This window comes from Mustela putorius, unplaced genomic scaffold, assembly GCF_011764305.1.
Source record: "Mustela putorius furo isolate JIRA1106 unplaced genomic scaffold, ASM1176430v1.1 tig00003853_pilon_pilon_pilon, whole genome shotgun sequence".
In the NCBI taxonomy this organism is placed as follows: domain Eukaryota; kingdom Metazoa; phylum Chordata; class Mammalia; order Carnivora; family Mustelidae; genus Mustela; species Mustela putorius.
In genome coordinates, this window is record NW_025422005.1 from 80,580,312 (window position 1) to 80,604,575 (window position 24,264).

Below are 24,264 nucleotides of genomic sequence, written 5' to 3' on the forward strand. Positions count from 1 at the left end.
GTTGCTCCTCTTTTCTGTATGAGAAGGTAGTAAGCATCTGCAGGAGATTGGAGGCTCACTATAAAAATATGAGATATGTTTATGAGCCACTTATTTGCAGTTAATCTCTATGATAACACTTTGTGGGAATTAGCACTGAAATTAAACTCATTTTGGAAGGACAATCCTAACATAGGACATTTTCATCTGCAAAGAAGAGAGGGAGCTTTATTTTTTCATTTCAGTAAATACAGAGTACCTATCATGGGCCAGATACTGTGCCTGGGTAGAGCAAATATATTACATTTTAAGAAGTCACTGAGCAGTTGATGGAAGCTGTTTCCTATGCTGTGTTGAGGTGGATTGTGATCCCAAGTGGGCAGGAAAGAGTGCCATGGGTTGAGAAAGGGGGATGACAGACTGGGACTATGTATTTACTGTTCACGATGTAACTACAATAATATGAGCAAAACCAAACCCAAGTCATTTTTTATTAAAAAAATGTTTTGTTTTGTTTTTTTTAAAGATTTTATTTATTTATTTGACAGATGGAAATGACAGAGAACCAGGCAGAGAAAGAGGAGGAAGCAGGCTCCCTGCTTAGCAGAGAGCCCGATGTGGGGCTTGATGCGGGGCTCGATCCCAGGACTCTGGGATCATGACCTGAGCCTAAGGCAGAGGCTTTAACCCACTGAGCCACCTAGGCGCCCCCCAAAAAAGGTTTTTATAAAGTGTTTTGAATATGTTGACTATTTTGGACCTTTTTCTATTATATCTAAATATAGTTTGTATTATGCATATATTATATGATCACTGACATATTTTACATCACTCATACCATCTTTTTATGCCAACTTGATATGATCAACATATAGATAGGAGTTTATCTTCAAAGAAAAGTTATTAATTATTTTCATATATATAACAAAGACATAGATCCTTCCCTCTAGGAGATAGAGTTTAAACTAGATAGTACTAAGACCAGATCACTTTATTTTTTTTTTTATTTAAAGATTTTATTTATTTATTTGACAGACAGAGATCACAAGTGGGCAGAGAAGTAGGCAGGGAGAAGTGGAGGGGGAAACAGGCTCCCCACTGAGCAGAGAGCCTGATGCAGGACTAGATCCCAGGATCCTGGAATCATGACTGGAGCCTAAGGCAGAGGCTTTAACCCACTGAGCCACCCAGGCACCCCAAGACCAAAACACTTTATAATATTGAACAGATACCTACATTGAATAAAACATTTTGTATTTCCAGAGATGTCACTTACTTACCTTAATCAGCATGTGTGCTAGTAATTTTTGCTTCTGTTTCTGCAAAAACAGAAAGAACTAATGATTCAGTCCTAATGGGGAAAGAGCAAAGATGTCACAAAATCATACAGTTCTTTAAATTAGTTTTTTTTCATACTTATTAGGATTATGCTTTTTATATATGATTGCTGCTCTAAAATATTAACCTTTAAAAAATTCATTGCACAGCTGGCTGTACCTCTGTGATCTGCCCAATTACAGCATTCTGAATGTTTATACCTCATTGGGAATCCCCAGCGGGTTTCCCTCAATTCCCTGAAGAGAAAGAAAAATTCCAATCCTTGTTTCCCCTTCCTGCTTTTGTTCCCAGAGAGAACAGACAGGCTCCTCAAGAGCATACCCACCGAGGTGAGAGATCAGTGAGATTGTAGGACAAGGCAGCCGAGTTCTGCTTTGTTGAGCAGAAGGAGTGAGCCCTACAGTCTCCATGAGGTGTCTCGCTGTCTGTGGAGGATTTGTGTGAATGGTCAGTTGAAAGCATTGACGGTGTTCCATTAGTAATGAATTATGGGAGTAATTTCATTAATTTCTTTACCTCAGTAGGTACATGTTAGTGTAAGTTGTTCAACCAAACATCAAAAGAACCACTGCATTGTAACCTTTTAGTCTTTTACTGTGTAACCAGGAACAGCAAAGAAATAAATTAGCGTAACATTCCTTTAAAAAAAAAATGACTGGAGATAAGCAGTGGACATAATTTCTCCTGTTTTTAATTTAATAGCAGGTTTATGGTTTTATGCAAAACCATTCACATTACATTTGACCCTCTGGGAGCTGCCTGTTTTTTTTTTTTTCCTTCTGTGGGTATAATTTTGAGTCTTTAATAATCTGTTGTTAAATCCAGTCTGAATTTGATTAATGAATTGTGATGAGCCAGTGCATTAATTTGCAGGTTTGGTCTAATGCCCTAAAAGGCTGCTTTGTTGTGGATGTTATTAACGCTAAACTCCTCAGGAGGAGCCATGGGATGGCAGTGTGCCCCAAATAATGGACCAGCTACATCTTTGGGAAATCCCAAGGAGGGAACTATAGCTCTAGAAGTGACTTTGGAGCTATGTTATTGAAGGAGAAAATCCTGATTGAGTTTAATGTTCTACAACAGGGGGCTGTAGAGCCCAGGGGTTCTCTGGATGGAATTCAGGGGGGCCTGTGGCTTTAGATCGTAAAACAATTCTTTACTTTCAGTAAGTTTTAACTGAAATTTCACATTCTGGTCAATTATAAATGTAGGCAGCAGACCACAGAATTATTAATAGTATCTGTGACTTTGTCATCAGTAAAAATTACAGATATTTTTATAACATATTACGGGGTTACAAGTAGCTCAACATGCCATTTGTGCTATTTGTGCTTATGACTGCTTCAAAATTATAGTTGTTATTAAGACAGCTGCTGAGTCTGGTTACTTAATGCGTTAGTAAAGAAATATACATATCACAAATTTTAAGGACAATAACCATATTTCAGTATGATTGGTTACATTTGTATTCTTATTTTAGACATTTAAATACATGACTCTGAGAAGGGGTCTATGGCTCCCAAATAGTTAAGAACTCACTGTTCCAGATTGGAACAGATGATGTTCTATCATCATCTTTCTCTTTGGTAAACTGATACTTTACTTCTTCCTCAGAGTTTTGTTTACAGGCGCAGGTACAAGGTTCAGGTGCGTTAACCCATGTGGCCAGATGACAATAGTGACTGTGGGATGCTAATATTACAACTTCTCATTTATTCCCCTGCTTTCCTCCTCTGAGTTCCTGGAAGCTATGGACTGTTTATTTTATTCACTATTAATTTCCCAACCACTTATTATACTGTTTGACACATAGTAGGTACTTAGAAAATATTTAATGAATGAGTGATAGGTTAGGAGGAAATAACTTTTTTTTTTTTGCCCCATTTGAGTGAATCTGGGTTTTAAAATCATTTTTTGAAGTGAAAGAAAAATCTGGTCACATTCTGAAGATTTTATTGCACTGTAAAAGGTATTTACAAGGCATTAGGAATGTTTATAGGAACTAATATTAACCAGTTTATTGTCCAGCAGCTCTGCTTATCAGGGAACTATAGACTCTCATAACTGATTTTTTTTTTTTAAAGTGTTGTTATCATTAAACAAAGAGAACTGGAATCCTCCAAAGGCAAATGTAGCTGCAGAGAGATAAGAAAATTAGATTAAGGAAAGAGGTTAGCATGTGTGCTGGGAGTGTGTATAAGTGTGTGGATGTGATTTTGTGTGTGTCTCTGTCAAAAGAGACCTAGCCCACATGAGAGAATCTTTGGAGCTGTAAGTTGCCTTGGAGATTATTTTTCAATTTAATTTAACAAGTATTGAAACTGAAGCACAAAGAGGTTAAATGATCAGTGACCTCCTAATTGCTAAATCCAATAAAGCCTTCCTGGACCTTATCTTACTCAACCATGCTCCTGCATTTTATGTTATTTACCTTTTACTTTTTCTGAAAGTCTGTGCATATGCTGTTTGCGCCACCCAGAATACCTTCCTTTCTTGCTCCTTTATATCTCTGCCCCCTACCCTTCTTCCAGAAGAATATACCTTTCACACCCACCTGGTCTCCATCCTAGTTCCATGGTTTTGTTTTTTTAAATTTTTTTTAAATTTTTGATTTTTTTATTAACACATAATGTATTATTAGCCCCAGGGGTACAGGTCTGTGAATCGCCAGGTTTACACACTTCACAGCACTCACCATAGCACATACCCTCCCCAATGTCCATAACCCCACCACCCTCTCCCTCCCTCCTCCCCCTGGCAACCCTCAGTTTGTTTTTTGAGATTAAGAATCTCCTATGGTTTGTCTCCCTCCTGATCCCATCTTGTTTCATTTATTCCTTTCCTACTCCCCAAGCCCCCCATGCTGCCTCTCAGCTTCCTCATATCAGGGAGATTATATGATAATTGTCTTTCTCTGATTGGCTTATTTTGCTCAGCATAATACCCTCTATTTTTATCCACGTAGTTGCAAATGGCAAGATTTCATTTCTTTTGAGGGCTGCATAGTGTTCCATTGTATATATATATACACCACATCATCTTTACCCATTCATCTGTTGATGGACATCTAGGTTCTTTCCATAGTTTGGCTATTGTGGCCATTGCTGCTATAAACATTCGGGTGCACGTTATCAAAACATTTTCATTCTTGACATCCCTAAGTAGCCTTCTTAGACATTAAACAACAGAAACAAAACTCTCCTCATTCGCTCCTCCACCAAATTCTGGTGTAGTTTTAGAACCACAGATACACTATAGATCAGTTTATGGACTCTAGCCTTTTGCAGGGTAACAAACCAAACCGTTATAGTATCAAAGAGATTCTTACCTCCAAGAACTAATTTAATCTCTCTGGGGGTTGGATCACCCCTGCTGAGAATGCTTACTCTTGTAGAATTCAAATGTCACCAGACTCTGAATTCAAAAGACATTGCAAAGGGCATCAACTTCTAGTTATTTTGCTAACAGAAATTCCAGTCTTTCCTACAGGATTTCTTCCTTCTCCCAACTTTTCAGGAGTGTTTACCTGTTTTGTATAAAAGTAAGTTTTGTTCCATCTGTTTGTTTCTACCTAGGAGGTAACGGAGAACATGGTCACTATCTCAAGGAAGGACTGGAAGAGAATTGTTCTCCATTTGTCTTTGGTCCTGATGGTCAAGCCCAGTGAAATGCAGCTGGTGGGCATAAATCTCAGAACCCTCTTAGTGCTGCTACAACTGCCTCGTGGGCTGGAAGATGGTCACCTTTCCTGCTCTTACAGCTGGTGACAGGTGCCTGTGTTTACGGGACTTTACCCAGATCTCTGGTAGAGTAATTGCTCAGCCAACTGTGCTTTTTGGTGATAATAACTTCTAATTCCTATCTTACACAACTGTGTTCTCTGGGTGCATCTGAGACACCAAGTCAACTAGCAACTTCCTGAGTATCCCATGGTGTCTCTGTCCTCCAAATTTAGCCCATGCTGTTCTATCACCCTGGGATATTATTCTCCTTTTCAACTAGGTACCTCTACTATCGTTTTTCTCAGGAAGCTCCTCAGATGCTGTCCACAATCTATGCATGGATACCTTTCCTGCAAGATCCCATGGTTTCCTGCATTCGTAAAGTTATTATATACAGACTGCTTACTTTTCCGTATATCCCATTATCATCTAGCCTCCTTACACACAGAAAGCATGAGGGTTATGAGGTTTAGCAAATAAAAATACAAGATGCCAATTAAATTTGATTTTTAGATAAATAACAAGTATTTTTTAGTATAATTATATCCCATAATTGAATATTTGCATATGGGACATACATATTTGCATACGGGACATACATACACTAAGAATTATTCATTATTTATATGCCATTCTAATATAACTGGCCATCTTGTATTTTACCTGGCAGTCCTAAGAACATGTCATGTGTTTTACTGTATTCCTGGAGCCTAGCACTGTTCCAGTCATCAAGGAGACACTGTAAATCCTTACATAGTAGGTAAATTTATTTTAGAAACTAGGGATAGAGCAGTGAACAAAAGTCTTACAAAGTAATATTTCTTGGAGGTTATATTCTAATGGGTTAATATAAATAATAAATAAGTAAGTAAAATACATAGCATGTCAGTGTTGGTAAGTGCTATGGAGGAAAATGAAGCAGAAAAGGTGATATAACATGTCTAACATAGGACTGATTTTTCTTCTTGTCAAACTTGCTGTATGTTCAGTTTTTCTCATTTCAGCTGATGGCAACTCCATTCTTAGAGTTGTTTAGATCAGACCCCTGGAAAGTCATCCTTCCTCTCTTTTATACTTCTCATCCCATCTGTTAGGAATTCTTATTTGTTTCACCTTCCAGAATTTGCCCACTTGTTACCATCTCATAAAAAGTCATTCATCTGAGCTACCATCAACTCTCACCTGGATTACCGCAATAGGCTGGGATGGCATCACTTCTTCTGCCCTTGTTTCTGTATGTCGCATTTTCAACACAGCAATAGAAAGAGGTTTTTTAAATGTAACTCAGATCGTGTCATTCCTTTCTTCAAAATATTCCAATGGCTCCCTGCTTTCCTCATGTTAAAAGTCAGGTCCTTAAATGATCTTTAAAGATCTGGATGATTCAGCTCCATTATCTCTTTGATTTCACCTCCTGTAACACTTTCTCACTAGGGTAACTGACACACCATCTCAGTTTTCCCTGGGTGCCCTCAAAGTCACACATTCCAGGAAATCCCTGAGTCCCTGGTGAACTTAGACAGTTGGTTGCTCACCCTACCCACCACTCTAGCCATTTGTGCCTTTTTACTGTCCCTCCAACATACTGGGCACACTCCACCTCTGGCTTTTGCACTTTATTCTCCCTGTTTTGAACATTCTTCTCCCTATATCTAAGTTATTAATTCCCTTCTACCTTCAAAGTTTTGTTCAGATGTCATTCTTCTCAATAAAGCTTGGTTTAAACACCATACTTATAGTTTGGGGTGCCTGTGTGGCTCGGTGGGTTAAAGCCTCTGACTTCAGCTCAGGTTGTGATCCCAGGGTCCTGGGATCAAGCCCTGCACCAGCTCCCCGCTCAGCAAGGAGCCCCCCACCCCATCTCTGCCTGCCTCTCTCCCTGCTTGTGATCTCTGTCTGTCAGATAAATTAATAAAATCTTAAAAAAAAAGAAACATTAAACACCTACTTATAATTTAATTTTAACTCCTTTCACATGCCCTTTGAAGAGTATAACAAATGCTACTTGACCTGCCCCAGTTTTATTTGCAAAGCGTTTATCTACCTCTAACACACTATATAATTAAAGTAACTATGCTTATTGTTTGTCTCTTCCTTTTAGAATCGAGGCCCCGAAAAGGCAAGAAACTTTGTTTTGTTTACTTATTTGTCCTAAGCACCTGGGTCACATTGGCACTGGATTAATACCTGATGAATTGAACTGAAAAGGGATTGGAAGTTGTTGGTAGTGGAAAGAATTGCAGTGATAGTGGTCAGGGATGAAGGTGATATTTAAGCAGAGATCTGAAGAAATGAGGGAATGAGCCATGTGAATCTAGGTGAAGAAATATCCAGGCCCATGGAAGAATATGTCATGGGGCAGGAATGTGCCTGTCATGTTTGCAAAGAGCCAGAAGGCAGTAAGGCTAGAGCAGAGTGGTCAAGATGTGGGGGGTAGGAGATGAAGGAGGTGATGGGAAGGCAGTCCAGATGATGTAGAGACATAGTTGTGACTGTTATTTGGCTGTTACTATGAGTAAAATGAGAAGCCAATCAGATAGTTTTGTGGAGAGTGGTGACGTACTATGATTCAGCTTTAACAGTTTACACTAATAGCTGTGTTGAAAATTGGCTATAAGGAGCAAGGGTAGAAGAAGGAAGATCAGAGATTAAATGGAAATGAATCAAGAAAGAGATGATGTTGGTTTATACAAGATTAGCAGCTGGTGGTAGTGAGAAATAACCAGATTCTGGATAAATTTTGAATTGAAGCTGGCAAGAAATGTTGATGATCTGGAATGTAAGGATTGAGAAAAAGAAGAGTCAGGAATAATTTCTGATTTTTTTAAAGTAAAATTTTCCTTGCAGTATAATCATGCATATAGAAACATGCCCACATCCTAAGTAGAGCATGCTGAATTTTTCTCAGAGGGACAATACTCATGTAATCACCTCCTCCAGCAAGACATAGAACATTACCAGCCCCTGCTATGCTGCTTCTCAGCCATCATCCCTCCTTGAATAACTATTGTCACTGCCTTTTTCCCACTCAGCACAACTTAAGCTGTGTTCACAAGTTTTGATGTCATGTTTCATCATCATTTAATTCAAAATATTTTATAATTTCTATTATTTCCTTGACCAATTTTCAAGTATTTGTTGGATGTTTTGTTTTTTATCTGGTTACTGATTTTTTGCTTAATTCCACTGGTTCCAAGAATAATACATTAATGGTTTCAATATTTTGAAATGTTGGGGGACTTGAGAACTCATTTTCTGGTCCAGAATGTGGTCAGTTTTGGTAAATGTCTCACGTTCCCTTATTAGATGGAGAATTTTGTGTCTGTCAATTAAATTAAGTTTATTAATATATTATTTAGCCTGACCAGTGAGTAATTTTTCAAAGTTTGTTGAAGTCTCCTACTATAATTGTAGACTTATCTATTTCTATATTTAATTCTGTTAATTTTTGCTTTACTTTTTGAGAGACTGAATTTAAAATTGTCATATCTTTCTAGCAGATTAACTTTTTTACTATTTAAAAAGTTCTTTTATTGTCAGATAAATCATACACATAAAAAAGAGATAATGCATAACATATATATATATATATATATATAGTTTAAAGAATAATAGAAAAAAAAGAGTGTGAATCCACAACACACCTTAAAGATACCCTTGTTCTTGTTTATGTTCCTGCCTAGTTCTATCTCACACCACCATCCTAGATGTTTTTCTTAAAGATTTATTTATTTATTTGAGAGAGAGTGAGAGTGAGAGCATGTGAGTGGCAAGTGGGGTAAAGCGCAGAGGGATGGAATTTTCAAGCAGACTCCCCACTGAATGTGGAGCCAGACTTGGCACTCCATCTCACAACCCATGAGATCATGATCTGAGCTGAAATGAAACCAAGAGTCAGCATTTAACTGACCACCCAGGCATCCCTATCCTAGTTTTTTTTTGTTAAGTGATCTTGCTGTTAAAAAGAGTCTTATCATAATTATAAGCATCCCTAAATTATTGTTTAGTTTTATCATTTTTTCATCTCCACGTCTGGCAGATTAACTTTTAAATATTAGTAGGAAATGTCACTTTTTATGTTTAATGATAGTGCTTACATCTCTCTACTCTGTGATTTCAGATGCACTTATTTAGCAATGTGCAGTTGAATTTCTATTTTTTCATTCAGTTGGACAAACTTTATCTTTCAGTTGAAGTATTTAGTCCATTTACATTTAATGTAAGTAATGTATGGATATATTTGGGATTATATTTACTGGATACAACAGCATGCATCTCTACTTAATAGATCTAATACAAATTACCACTTCTCAGACAATGCTAGGATTTACTAATGTATTAATTCCATTTACCCCCTTTGCCTGAGAATATTGCTCTCATGCATTTTAATCATGTATTTTAAACTTCATAGTATATTATTATTGCTTTTAGTCAATGGTCATTTATATTTATACTCATATTTACCTTTCTATTGCTTTTCATTGCTTCCTGAATTTCTGTCTTTCCATCTGGGATCATGTTCCTCCTGTCTAAAAACCCCTTCAGTATTTCTTTTAGTATGGATCTGCTGATAACAAATGCTCTATTTTTTTTTTTTTTGGATGCCTTTATATCTGAAGGATGTTTTTACTGTCTATAGACTACTAAGTTGTCAAAATTTCTTTTGGCACTTAAGATGCATTCTATATTCTTCTGGCTTCCAAGGTTTCTGTTCAGAACTTAGTTGTATTGTTGTTGCTCCTTTGAAGGTAATATGCTTTTTCATCCAGCTGTTCTTATGGCTTTGTTTTTGTCTTTGCCATTTGCAAGTTTTACTATGGTGTGATGAGTAGCTTATTTATCCTGCTTGGAGTTTGGTATCTTTCATCTGTTTCAGAAAATTCTCAGACATTATGTCTTTAAATATTGCTTTAGACCCCATTCTCTCTCGAATGCACTTCTAGATATCCAGTTACACTTTTGCCATCACTCATGTGTCTCTTGCACTATTTTCTATATTTCCATTCTATTTTTCTTTGTATTTTGGGCTATTTTGGGGCTGAATATTTTCTACTGAGCTCTTACAGTGCTAATCCTCTTTTTACCTGTGTTTAATCTGCTATTAAACCCTTCTGTTGACTTCTTAATTTTAATTATTGTATCTTTCACTTCTAGAATTTCCACTTGATTCTCTTTTAATGGATTCCATTTTTTTCTAGTGAAGCTATCTTGTTATCTATTTTTAAAATATATTTATCCACATTTGATAACTTTAATTTCTGAATTATCTGTGACCCTATTTCTATTGTCTTTCTTTTTCTTTTTTCTTATTTCTTGGTATGTTGGCTAATATTTTATTGAGTACCAGAAACTTTGCATGAAAAATTGTAGACACTCTGGATGGTGCTCTTTTTTTCTAGAGAGGGTTAACTTTATACAATGGTAAGCAGCTAGAAAAAGAGCAGAGCAACTCAATCCAATCAGTGTATGACTGAAAATAATTGAGTCTCATCATTTTTAAGGTCATAGAGTCATCTGCTTGGATTCAACTTGTTTGTAGGCTGGGTAATCTTGGATAAGTACTTAATATTTCTGTTCATCACTTTTTTCATTGATAGTACAGGCAAAATAATAGTACTTTCTTCATGGGGGTGATTAAGAACATTAAATGAGTTCAAATATGAAAAGTATGTAGATTAGTACCATAGTAAGTGGTCAGTAAGTGTTAGGGTAGCTATTAAGTATTGCCCTGATCAAACAAACATTGAAGGCCAAAATCTTCTCTTTCCATTCCTACATTTAATAAATATTAATTGGAATGGCTACTGATGAAACTCAATATGTGGAGAAAAGTAGACCTTGGTACAGGATGGGATCAGGAAATAGGGTGGAAATGTAAAGCACTTTAAACTTTTACTACATTTATAATAGAGTCAAAGCTATAATGTAAGAATCTCAGTGCTGGTCCTTTGTTATTCCAGATAATGTCCTACATGTAACTCAGTTAGTTCCCATAAGGCTAAGTAGAGTTTCAAGGTTTAAGTCTTGCATGGTGGAGGTGATTTTAAAGACTGGTAAAGTTTCTACTTGCTGTCTCTGAAGTGGGAGTGAGAAGTGGTTAGAGAAAGCAAGCCTTAGGAAGAAGGAGTAAATATTTCTAAAGTTCTCCCCAATCTATCTCCTGGGCTTTGTTTTACTTCCTTTTGGAGTGGTGCATTCTTGACGTAGGCTCCAAGAAAGATGTTCTATCAACCATGAATTAGACATAATTTCATTAGAGAATTTCCCAACTAATGTTTCTTCTTCACTTTTAGAAGAATCGTCCTAGTAGGATCATTCTAGTTTGATCGGATTCAAGGTACATGATTATGCCACAGACACTGTACATGAAGCAATCTGTGTTTTGACTGGTGATAAATTGATAATCACCTAGCCGGCTCAGCCAGTCCACAGAGAGGCAGTTAATATTGTGAAACTTCAATAAAGTCGGCTGTCAATGCAATAGATATTACAGGTGAACTCCTTGATCTCTCATTGTAATCCTTTGAATCTCTGTTATCCATCACTCTATAATACATTTGTTTAGGAGGAAAATAAGCTTCTAAAATCGCACCATCAAAGTAAGTCTCCACAATAACATTTCTAAATCTGACATACAAGTCTCAACAACACTGTCAGAACACTATTTAGCTATCAAATTTAGTGAGGTGATGTAAATTTACAGAAGGATGGCAAGAGATTGAAAAGTGTTCCCCTTTGTTTTCCTGGACAATAAAAAAGTTTTAGAAGCATATCCTTTCTACTCCCCTTACCAACCAGACCTTTGGGTAACAGGTCTTGTATTAGGCTTCTGAAATTTTCCTACTGCCAAATGTTAAGTGATACAAAGAATAAGAATCAGCTACAGAAAGGTATAGCTTTGTTCTTATGAATGGACACAAAACTCTGAAGAAGCAAATAATATCAGCAGATGTTTTTTATTTAGGAAAAAGGATTACATTCTTTTTTGTTTTAGTTATCTTGTACTTGGTTTCATTGTCAAAATGAGTTATCACCTCAGTAATTCTTCTCAGAGAACTTTTATCCTACAAAGGCCAAAACTCAAGAGTAAAACCAGTCTTGGCTCCACTTAGCATTTCTAGGGTGTTACCTTTTATGAAGAAGACATTACTCTTCCCATGGTATATTTTGAATTTATATGAACATTCTAATGAATGATCTTATTGTGTGCAGTTTAGTCTCCCGAGGAAAGAATTTTCTTCTATTTAATCTCAGGAAATAGGATCAGCTCTGCCAAAGTATTATAGAGCCCAAGGAAACACTTCCTGTATTTAAATTAAGCAGCTTTAAAATTGCTTAAAGGGGTCTTACTAATTAGAATTCCAGTGGAGAAAGCTTGGGAAGGTTTCAGAGTGCTATATCTGAATCCACTTCTCTTCCACTCCTGGTGGGAATTTTGAAGGGATTTCACGTCGTTTCCCTAGGAGGTCAATTACAGACCTACTTTCCCCAATAATTTTTGAATTCATTATTCTCAAATATCAAATACACAACGGAAAATATAGTCTTTAAGCTCTGGTACGAGATATAGTGATTGAATCAAAGGTTTCTTATAGTTTCAAAAAAAATTTGGCTTTCTTCATCTTTATTCAGAATAGGCTGGGAGAAGTGTGGAACCAAAAGTTTCTGAGGATATGGACTTCATGACAGCAAGCTCTTTGAGGACATGTATCGTAACTTTTCTCACAGCAACTTGCTCAATATTTTGTACAAAATTTACATTCAATAAATGTGTGATTAAACTCACTGATAGCTATTGCTTGGAAAAATACTTCTCACTTAGGTATGCTAGAGCAGCCTGACTCTTTTGGAAAAAATGGATCATTTTAGAATGTGTTTCAAGCAATCTTTAGTGTGTTTCACTTGTAGTTTATCTTTCATGCCAGTTGGACCTTCCTGGTGTCAGTAGAATGTTGCTAACTAACAGGATGTTTGCTCTGGCTTTTGAACCTATCATAACTAAATTTAATAAAAGAGCTGGAAAGCAAGGGAGGCAAGCCCAAGATTAATTTCTTTCTTTCTTTTTTTTTTTTTTACATATGGTACATTATTATTTCCAAAAAGAAAATTATATCTAACATTGTAATTAAAGCAAATTTTCACAGACTTAATTGGCGGCAGTGTGTAAGATTTTTAATCATAGTAATAAGCAGTAAGTTGAAATGCTCAGAAGAGAAATAGTAAGAATAGCTGATATTTATTGACTACATAGATGAGCCAAGTTCATAACCTTTAGGAACAGTGCCTTCTCGAGCTGGGTCACATTTTCCATTTTTTTTATTCAAGAACAAGGTGGCCAACTGTATTTTAGGCCCAACTTAATTTCTTTCAGTCCTAGGTATGTGAGGCTATATTCATTTTCATAGTCATGTTAAAGGTTTTGGAGTTTTGGATCTTTTTTTTTTTTTTTTTTTTTTTTTTTAAAGATTTTATTTATTTATTTGACAGACAGATCACGAGTAGGCAGAGAGGCAGGCAGAGAGAGAGAGAGAGAGAGGAGGAAGCAGGCTCCCTGCTGAGCAGAGAGCCCGATGCGGGACTCGATCCCAGGACCCTGAGATCATGACCTGAGCCGAAGGCAGCGGCTTAACCCACTGAGCCACCCAGGCACCCGAGTTTTGGATCTTTTGATAGCATTTCATCAGATGCTTCTAAAGACCTGACAGAAAATTCTGTGCCCCATTTACCTTGTGTCTTAAAGCCACATTCAGTTCTCCATTCTGGGACATCTTCAGTCATTGGACTCTGAGGAATTTGAAGAGCTCACTAAGGTACTTCATTTTGTTAAATGCTCCCAGCGAGCCTTCCTGTAGTATGTGGAATTTCATTAATTTGGAACTCAATGTCATTGCATTCAGACAAGGCCAGTCTAGAGGGCAGAATTTCAGAGGAATTCACAGAAAGGAGGATGCTGGAATACCCAAAGGAGGAACATAGAGGTAATATACCGATATTGTTATTTACCACACAGGAGATGAGCTCCAAGGGATTTTTAAACCATTTTAAACCTCTTGGTATAAGAAAAGATGATAGATAAATAAATTTATTGCATTTGGGAAAGGCATATGGTTCCTGCACTGTGACACACAATTACAAAGTTGTGAGCAGATAAGCAAGAGAGCAGAACTCACTCTCTTCCTCACTACTCTCTATGGCCGATGCATAATAAGTTTCCAATTAAGTTTTGTTGAGAGAATAAAAGAAATTGCTATGAAGGAAGATTTCTTAGGCTATTAGACCAAAATACCAAAAACACGATCATCTCAAAAGAACATTAACTCTGGATTTACTTGTGCAAATGAGAAGGACAGTGTGAGGGGCGATGGGGACAAGTGATAAAATGAATGCTTGCTCCCTCAAGATTCAGTGTGTCCATTCACTAGGACACCTTACAGTATGAAGGAGGCTGGTTTAAGTAGGAACCTGTGGAGACAATAAGCTTTTGTTTGATTTTTAAAGCTTGTTTGTTTGCTTATTTGCCTCCTACCCTCAGTCATAACTGCTATGTGAGAATAGTGGGGTGGGATAATCTTAGATGAGCCACCTGACTTGGATTTTTCATCTCTGAGGAAATGAGGTTATAACAGGTGAGACTTGACATCTTTTTGAGCTATTATCTTGGATTTTTTTCTTTATTTCCCTTCTCTCTTACTTGCAACTCAACTCCACATGGTTTTATTTATTTTTTATTTTTATTTTATTGGCTCACCCCCAAATTATAAAATCTCTAGGAGAATATACTTATGCTTATCTTTGCCATTTACTATTTGATTAGAGCCCAGGCACTGTGAGGTTACACCATTAATTTGTAAATTTCTCTCTGATGGAAAAAAATAATCTCAAAGATTTTATTAATTACCCTAAGGACATTAACCAGTTTTGTACCTAACCTAGCAGTTTTATTCTATCTTTCCTTTATTAGATTGCCTGTAAACCCTAATTCCTCAAATGCTCTTTGTTTTTATTTTTTATTTTTATTCAAATATAATTAACATAGTGTTGTATTGGTTTCACATATACAATATGATGATTTGATAATTCTATACATTTCTCAGTGCTCATTAAGATAAGTATAGTCTTGTTTTTTCAAGATTTTTAAATTTATTTGTCAGAAAGAGAGAGCGAGAGAGAAAGAGAGTGTGTGCATAAGCAGAGAGTCTCAGGCAGAGGGAGAAGCAAACTCCCTGCTAAGGAAGGAGGCCGATGTGGGACTCAATCCCAGGACTCTGGGATCATGACCCGAGCCGAAGGCAGATACTTAACCAACTGAGCCATCCAGGCGCTCCAAGTTAAGTGTACTCTTAATGCCCTTTTTGAATGAATTGTGTTGTTTATATGTTGGTATACACAGAGTTTCTGATTTTAAGACTTACTTGCAAATGGAAAGAGCACAGAAAGAAAATGAGAGATTGATTGGGGTGGGGTGGTGATATATAATGGGGCAGTTGAAGAAAGACTGATTCTTTCATCCCTTATTTTTTGGATTCCCCAACAGGAGAGACAGAACAATGGATTTCCCTCCATAGTTAAGATGTTGTATAATGTTCCTGGAAAGACCTGTGCGGATCTCAGCTCTGGCAGTCCCCATGCAGGAGGGCTTCCCCTAGCTGCCTCCTGTCCCCACCTTGATTCATATACCTGACAGGGCTGCAGCCCACTGTTCCCTTCTAGAAGTCTTGGGACCAGATTCTCAAGATGGATTAGGTTTTGAGAGAGAGAGAGAGAGAGATCAACAGGCTGTAATAGCCCCTCAGCTTACATTTGTCTTTCTATTTATTTCTCTAGGTAGGGATTTGCATTTCCTTCTTTTAGGAATTACCCTATTGGGACAAACAGCTGTTGAGTTATATGATGGGGAAGAAGGGTTATTGGTCTGAATTCTCACTTTTGGAAAGCAAGATATCCTGCAATTACTTCAGATACCAGGTCCAAGTTTCATAAAATTAAGCTTATTGAGTTGTGAGGCATTATTTCCAGTGAGCACTAGACTCTGTATGGAACACAGTAACATGTATGTAACATCTGAAAAGTCATTCTTTAAAAAATTATGAATAGCACCTTATTGTATGTTAGGAGCTTCATGGATTTTTTAAAAAATGTATTTTCAAAAATTTGATTAAAAAACATAAGTTAGCTATATCCTCCAATGAATTAGGAAACCCATAATAGTGTTTACTTGGGGCTGAATTAATTCCCAGTATACCTGTCTGCTTCTTGGGTCATACTGTATCCAGTCATGGTGGAATACTAGTGGGACTACAGAGCTCTGGTACCAGAGAATCACAAACCAGAACCAGGAATCCAAATAGAAATGCCCAGGTATTCTCAGTAGAAGAGGTCTTGGCATGCAGAAGATGCTCAATAAACATTTACTGAAAGACTAAAGCGGAGGAAATTGCTAAGAGCATGGTGGAGATGAGGCGGTTCCTGGCAACTTTATAAAACATAGCACAAGTAAACAATTACTTCTTGCTGGAAGCCATAGCACAGAAGGATTGAAGCTGGTGAACTAGGTGCCACAGATCTAGTTCAGCCTCTGCTACAGACTTGTGTCTGTGGGCAAGATAGTTCAACTTCTATGAGCCTCAGTTTCCTCTCTGTAAAAGGAAGTGGTTTTCAAACTGTGGTTTTCCTTTTTCAAACTAAATTTTTTAAAGTATTCTAATGTACACAATAGGAAAAGTCGACCCTCTTGGGTTGACTCAAGTAAGGCAGACTGTAGCCCTGACTGCTGTACCACCTATCTGACCCCCATAGCACACAGTTTGAAAGACACTGAACTTCATCCTTGAGGTCCTCTCCCGCCATGACATTTGTGGGCGGTGTTAATAACCAATACTATAAGCAGCTGTCCAGAGGCCAGAGGAGGGCACTCGAGGACATATTTTGAGAAGTACTACTTTAGAGTGTCATCTTCTCCCCTTAGCTGTATTCTGGCCCCGGTGGTCTCTAAGTCAGCATCACAATCCATGTTGTCTCCTATACCTGAACCCTGGGGATTATCCAGGACCGCCTCCTCAGTGCCCCTATCCACTAAGGCACGAACTGCTCTCGGTTTTCATCTCTGAATATTTCTGAAACCTACCATTTCTTCTCCAACTGCACTACCACCCCCAGGATGCAGGCCTTTATCCTCTTTCTCTTGGACAATCACAAAAACTTTCACTAGTCTTCTGACCTGCAGTCTCAGGCCATCCCCTTCTGTGCCACTCCTTAACAGAAGTCTTTTCATTTAACCCATTGGCCTAATGGACAATCCCAATCTCCTTCAGAGGGCAGGCGGGCTCTCCATGACCAGATGGACCTGCCTCCCCAGCCTCTACTCACATGTGACATCTTGTCCTTTATGTGCTGGCAGGATCAAACTGCCCAAAGTTCTTCAGATATACTGCGTCCTGTTACACCCTCGCCCTTGGGTCCTAGGGATTCTCCTCCTATCTTGCCCTCTACCTTTCTTTTCTATAGCTCCTTTATAGTTTCTTTAAAGTGTTGTGCAAGTGTTATCCCCCCATAAGGCCAGCTAAGGGCCCCACTCTGTCTTTTAGGACTCTGCTTGCTGCTACCACACTGTATTAAAGTAACCCAGATAGATATAGTTCATCCACTAGATGTAACTCATTGGAGACCAGTATTAGTTCTTTTTATACCGTTTATTCCCCTGTGTCAAATACAGTGCCCATGAGCTTCTCACTAAGCAGCCTGTCTTGGGATTATCTCTGGTCTCAACACATCAGCTCACTGATTCGGCTTCCCGTGAGATTAGTCAAGAGATGTAAGTGAACTCAGGGGCAAGGGAAGGGCTAATGTAAAGTGTAATACTTACAAAATTACAAAAACACTCTTTCATATAAATGCTATTCTAGTATTTATCGTAAAGCTGTTTAGAACTTTCAAAGTTCTGTTTGCTTTTCATTTTAATAATCTGCGTCATTTAAGAAGAGAAAAGTCAAAATACACAAGTGAACCATGACTTTGTGCTAAGACGAGGGTAGACTATCCTCTAGGCAGATGGCCCCATAGGAAGGGAAGCTGGATTGGAGCGCCTCTACCAGGTACCTTTATGAAAGGTGCAGACATCCATGCCTAATGCAAAGAGCCACACATTTCCTCCTTGTCCTCAAATGATAATCTGTGGCTGCCCACCAAGCAGGGAAAGGAGTAGACTTCTCGGAGAGACTGAGAAGCATTTTGGTAGGTTTGCTTGTTAAGTCTAGCTTGCCATTCTGATGGGGCTAGCTAGTGGCATTCTGTGGTGCTTTCTGAACGTGACCCAGAGAAATCCCTACTTTGCATAGGATTGTCATTTTGTAGAGCTCATTTTGCTTAGTGACAAAGCTGATTCTGTCACAACATGAGCCAAACAAAATGGTGATCACTGGCTCACGCGTGAGGGGTCACTTCATTTCCACACACCCTGTGGTAAGCATTGTTGATGAAGAGTTAATTATTGGTCTTCATACATAAAATGAAGGTGAAATTTGAGACAGATGTTTATTATTTGCTGCATATATATATATACATATATATTTTGTTAAAACTTCAGCCACAGAAATTGGCCAAAATTACCATCACAAAGCACAGCTTTTGTACATTCGGGGCTTCATCCTGATCTCTGACCTGTAGGAACAGTGTGCAGGTATGGTGATAGACAAATGGACAGACTTTTCTTTTTATTGACAAGAGGGATGAAGTTTCTTGAACAACTGTGCTCAGGCTGAAACAACTGCTGAGTTCCACCAGGGGCTGCTGTTGAACTTCTAAAAAAAAATCATATTTTAGAGAAGAAGTGGGGGTGATGGTGGATGGGGAGGGAGGGATGGGAAGGGGGTAGAGGAATAGAAAAAAAAAAATCTTGGAAGGAAACCTGACATTTCTGTCGAAGGTGGAGGAACATGCTTTGCTGATGCCACACGTGGAATGTTTCGGAAGTGTCAGTAATAAATACTTCTATCAGAAATTTTCTCATTCTATATCTCTGCATATTATACCCCAAGGAGAGTCATACAAAGACATAGCTGTCAGGGTCTAATTTTGGATCTGAAAACTATGGCGGTTGTCAGGCATCATTTCCCATGTGTGATATTTATCTCCTCTCACAAACAAACTGAGTGCAGGGTTTTTAATTAATTTCCAAGTGTCTCCCATGATAATTTCCCCCCTAATATATTAATACGATGATTTAAACCTTCATTCAGAGGCAGACTTTTGGTTGGAAATCACTAAAGGCTTAGACGGTGTTTAGTATTATCAATAAGTTACACGTTCGTTGGTTTGCAGGGAATCAATAAAGTTGCCCTTTCCTCATTCTTATTTTTAGAGGCATCAGTGGGATTGTATCTCTTTTAAGTATATTAAGGAAATCATGAGTGAGCTGATTTTGTTATTTTTCTTCTTGTGATTGGAGGCAGTTCTGAGGCTGCTCCCCTTCTTGCTTGTGGTAGAGTTACTTTAAGAAAAGTTCTTGATTTGATGAGAAGGGAGTGAATTTTCTCCTGTAAAGTATTCCCTTCAGAGAAACTTGATTTTTTTTTTCTTAAATAAAGGACCCAGAAATAGACCATAGAAAGGGGCATATCCCTGAAATGTACAAATCAGTTGGGGACAGCAAGTGAATTCACCCCTTCTTTCCCTGCCATATCTCCCTCTCAATAGAAAATGTGCAATAAAAAGCATAACATCATAAAAATTCTAAGGATAAGAGGAGGATGGAGTTATAATGCATGTTTCTTAAATATCATGTTTTTAAAAGAAATGAAAATTAAAAAGTTGTGTCTTCCATAGGAAGTCACATTTGGTAGAATTTTATTTATTTATTTTTGGCGATGCTTTTATCTTTGTTATTATTATACTCTTAGCTAAAAGGTTACCCCAAATTTCATCAAGATTTTTTTTTCTCATTTCACCTTTAAGGTATTCGATTACTGGGGTGACAGGGCAGTCCTCGAAGAAATGTTTATCTTTCTCTGAAAGGGACATTCAAACACCGTTAGAAAATCATGACAATAAAAGGTAAATTCCCAAAGTCTTACATGTGCCTTCTAATTATTGACAATCAAAATATTAAATTCTTGGAAATGCATGAAAGTCCTTATAGGACCGCAGTTTACACTTGTTGGTTTTTTCTGTATGAGGATTTATTTCTTTCCTCCTCTCTCCCAGCTCCCAGCACCTTCTATGCAAACACTTTCTCTAGGTCCCTTAGGAAAATTTAACAACCGAATATCTACCTAGTGAGAAAGGAATTTTTTAAGCTTCAATTGCTCTGTTAATAATTTGTATTTTTTTTTCTGTCTTGCAGTTTCTCTGTGAGCACCACAAAAATCAACTTTTTAAACACAGATTGATTCTGACAGTTTTTATTTTACTAGATTTCCAAGAATTGGTACAGAAATGACTCTTAATTGAAATGGTTCTCCTTTTTGGCTTTTATTTTATTGTCCTTTACTTCTTGACATCTTGTACATTAAATCAGAGGCTGTTTTAGAGACATGAAATGACAGCTTTTTCAGAGCCCGACTCTGGATCCTGATAGATCTGCACTTCTCAAAGCAGACAGGCTGCTCTCCACAGCCTGCGAGAAGCTTCCTGCACGATGGGCGCGTCACCTGGAAACACAACCATAAACTGCAGGTTAATCACCAAGGACCGACTCGTGTCAATTCCCCACTGCCCTGCTTCCCATCTAAGAGGAATAAAGCCAAGAACTATTTTTTTTCCCCCTCTGCTATTTAATTTAACAGAATCTGGGCTCAACTTTAGTTGGACATTATATTTCCTCTCAACCACAGTGGAAAGGCTACTCACGTAATTTGGTAGTGTGTTGTAAAGAAAAATCAAAGTGCCCTCATGGAATATTTTCCCCGATTGCATCTTCCTGTGATGAGAGAACACATAAAGTGAATGAGATGTGACACAGGCATGAACAGAGAACCCATTTGTTACACTGAAATTCTGAGAAAAATGCTATTTTTGTTACTGTGATGTTTTGGAGTTAGAAGAGGGTTATTTGGGAAAAAATGTGTATTTATATCAGAGTCAAGAGGAATAAAAATGAGACAGGATGTGAAAATATGATAGCACAGGAAAGCACAGCACCACAGACCAAACCAGTCCTTGTTCAAGGTAGCAGGCAAATATCTTATAGTGGGAACGCTAACAAGATGAGCATTCTGGATTTGTTTTTCAGTTCTACCTAACTCTTTGTAACTTTACAATGTAAGATTCAGAAATTGGAGCCAATTACCATAATATGTGGTGGTTTGGTGGGAGCATGTTCTACATCAGACAGTTAAAAGGTTTTATTGCTATTAGGAGCATGTTAATGCCCTTGATAATGTCTCTACTTGCTTTGTAATGTCTCTCGTTGAAGTATAGAATTCTTTTATCTTCTTATTACATTATGCAAAAACTTGAATTGAAAAGATATTTGCAGGAACATTTAAAGTAGTGCATCAATCAGCTTCAAAGAAGAGAAAATGTTCTCGGAATAGCTTATAAAAGGATAACTGTCAGTTTTATTTTGGATGAACAAAGGCGGCAACGTAAAAAGCACTTTATTGTAAAAGCATACTGTGCAATTCAATAAATATGCCATATAAATATAAAAGAGAAGAAAGTTCATAATTATCTGATGACTTAAATGTAATTTAAGTAATACTTTTAAAATGCATCTAACAGTGAAGTACTCTTTTTCGGTTGGGTTCCGAGTTCCAGCCTCTAAGCCCCCATTAGGTGATAACTTAAATCTCTCTCTCTCTCTGAGATATTGTAAGGACTTGAATGGATTAGTCATGGTCCTGTTTTTAATATATCTCTGAATGATACATAAAGGAGTATGTGTGTGGAAAGCATTAGCAAAATTTTAACAACCACTAATGGTGCAAGCTTTTCAAAATGATTTGTTCTTGTCTGCATGGTATTCAGTTGTTTCACATCCTGTCATTGCTCCTATAAGACAATTTTGAATTTGAATCTAACTGTATTGTCACTTGAAATAGCATTTCCAAGTGTTTTGTGTTTGTTAGGTAAATCTATCAGCATTGTAATTGCTGGACTTTCTAAGTTAGGGGTGTTTGTTACTTTGTTACTTTCTACAGGAGGATACTTGCACCCTTCCTTGTATCTAGAAATATATATAGATGTATACATGTGTACAAATGTATATGTATATGAAACATATAGGTATATATATAAATGTGTATATACACACAGACACACAATTTTAGAAAGTTGACTTTTAACTGCAAATGCTAAATATATAACCTTATTTTCAAACGTGTTTCCCAGGCGGTAAACTTGAGCCTGAAAAATGCTGCAGAGATGACTCTTTGACAGGGTTTAAAAATCTACAGTTTGAACTGTCTATTAAAGAAAGTATTCAGATCCGGCAAATGGAAAACATATGTAAATTTTCAGAATAGGGAAAAAACATCTCCAGAACTCAGTTTTTCTATAATTTATGTTTCTACACATATCTGTACACATCTAGGCACAGACAGTTCCCTGTGCATAGAAGGCACTGGATAAATATTTGTAGATTAAGGGTTAAAATACAAAAAGAAAAATATCCCAATCAGTAAAACTCTGTTTTCTGTTTTGTCACCTGACAAAGAGATACTTATCTCTTATTAAATAGAGGAATAGACATTTTTCCCAGACTCAGGCCTTCTTAAGATTCAAAAAAAGTTCACTTGAAGTCAAATAACTAGCCTAATTCATTCCCCCACACTGTTGTCGCTTATAAAATTATATTAATGTTCGTAACATTTCTAAGAAATAATCTTCATTTATTTTAAAACTGTAAATATGACACCTTGTAATAAAAAATCAATTCATAACTTTATTTGTAACATCATTTTGCTAGCGACTGATTTCTTTTCACTATTGTACATGACGCCTAATTCATTAAAATAATGTCCTCATTTCAGTGGGTTTCGTCCAGACTCTGTAGAAAACGGACCTCAGTCTGCTGCTACTCTCTGATATACCCCATTTTCTCATCCCTTCTTTCTCTCAGCCTGTATGGGAACACTCTCATTTTGAAAGTACAAGGAAAATTATCTCATAAAAGAAATTTAATAACAACAGAACTTTTGAGATTTCAGAAACGTAGAATTCTTAAGTTATTGAACTATGGGAAAAGCCGTAATTTATAACCAGCAAGTTAGTATGTTGTACACATCTGTGTACTGTTTCAGAAAATAAAGGTTGTTACTATAGCAACTGCCACATAATATGGAACATACGTTATTTGTGAGTTGCCAGGCTTCGTGTTAAAAAAAAACAACAACTCCCTCCTCATGGCTGCTCACTGATGTTTCAAGGATTTCCACCTTTTCCTTTACTATTGTAAGGGGTTCTCATTTTAATACTGTTATTTTAAATATTTTTCTTATTTTCAATTTCCTATGCTTTCGGAGTTTGTTGGCTAAATTAGTAAGTTTGCATAGAATACTTCTAGATTTGGTGACCACTACTGAGACATTCTCTCCATCTTATTTTGATTTTTAAGGAATTCTAATTCATTTTTTAGATAGAGCAATAAGTGTGTAGTAAGGATACATATAACAACTATGAAAACACAGGTGATATGTCTATTAACAGTTTATTTGGCCCTTTCAGGGTTTCATAATTATGTATTGTACAACCATAGTGGTTTTTGACCCTTTTTTTTTAAATAAAAGTAAAAATGTCACAAAGTATGTATCTACTTTATGGATATCATATTTCATTCGAAAATGTGTTTGTCAACGTTACATGTCATACTTAATTTCATTTGAAACAATTGTGCAGACAGCACTGGTCGTTTTATGATGACAAAACTTAACTCCTTTGTGAAGGATAGATTTCCAGTCTTTCTTGGTAAATGGTGTGTCAAAGGACAAGAAAGTTGACCCAAAATTCAGAAATTTCAATTTTGGGAGAGATCCTTTTAGTTTTATAGCCAGAATAATGAATCCATAAAAGAAACAAGGTAATAATGTAAGAAAGGAGCTCCTTTGATATGTCTGGACAAGGCTTCAGGATGTCCAACTAGTTTGAAGTAGAAGTCTGAAAACAACTTGGCACTTAGAACAATGGTTTTTGACTCTTACTGGGTCTGCTTTGTGGCAGAGATTTTTGATATGTAGATCTGTCTGATATGACTGACTTTCTTGTACGTGGTGACTTCTTAGTCCAGATTTAA

General features: G+C 37.1%; 1 long non-coding RNA gene across 1 annotated transcript in view; it reads left to right on the forward strand.

The window, feature by feature from the left end:
* LOC106005784 overlaps positions 1–22,915 on the forward strand; it is a 48,651-nt gene extending 25,736 nt beyond the window's left edge. The window contains exons 3-4 of the long non-coding RNA XR_006601830.1: positions 19,989–20,087; positions 20,377–22,915. This is a non-coding gene — a long non-coding RNA (uncharacterized LOC106005784). The remainder of the gene's footprint in view (positions 1–19,988; positions 20,088–20,376) is intronic.
* The last annotated feature ends 1,349 nt before the right edge of the window (positions 22,916–24,264 follow it).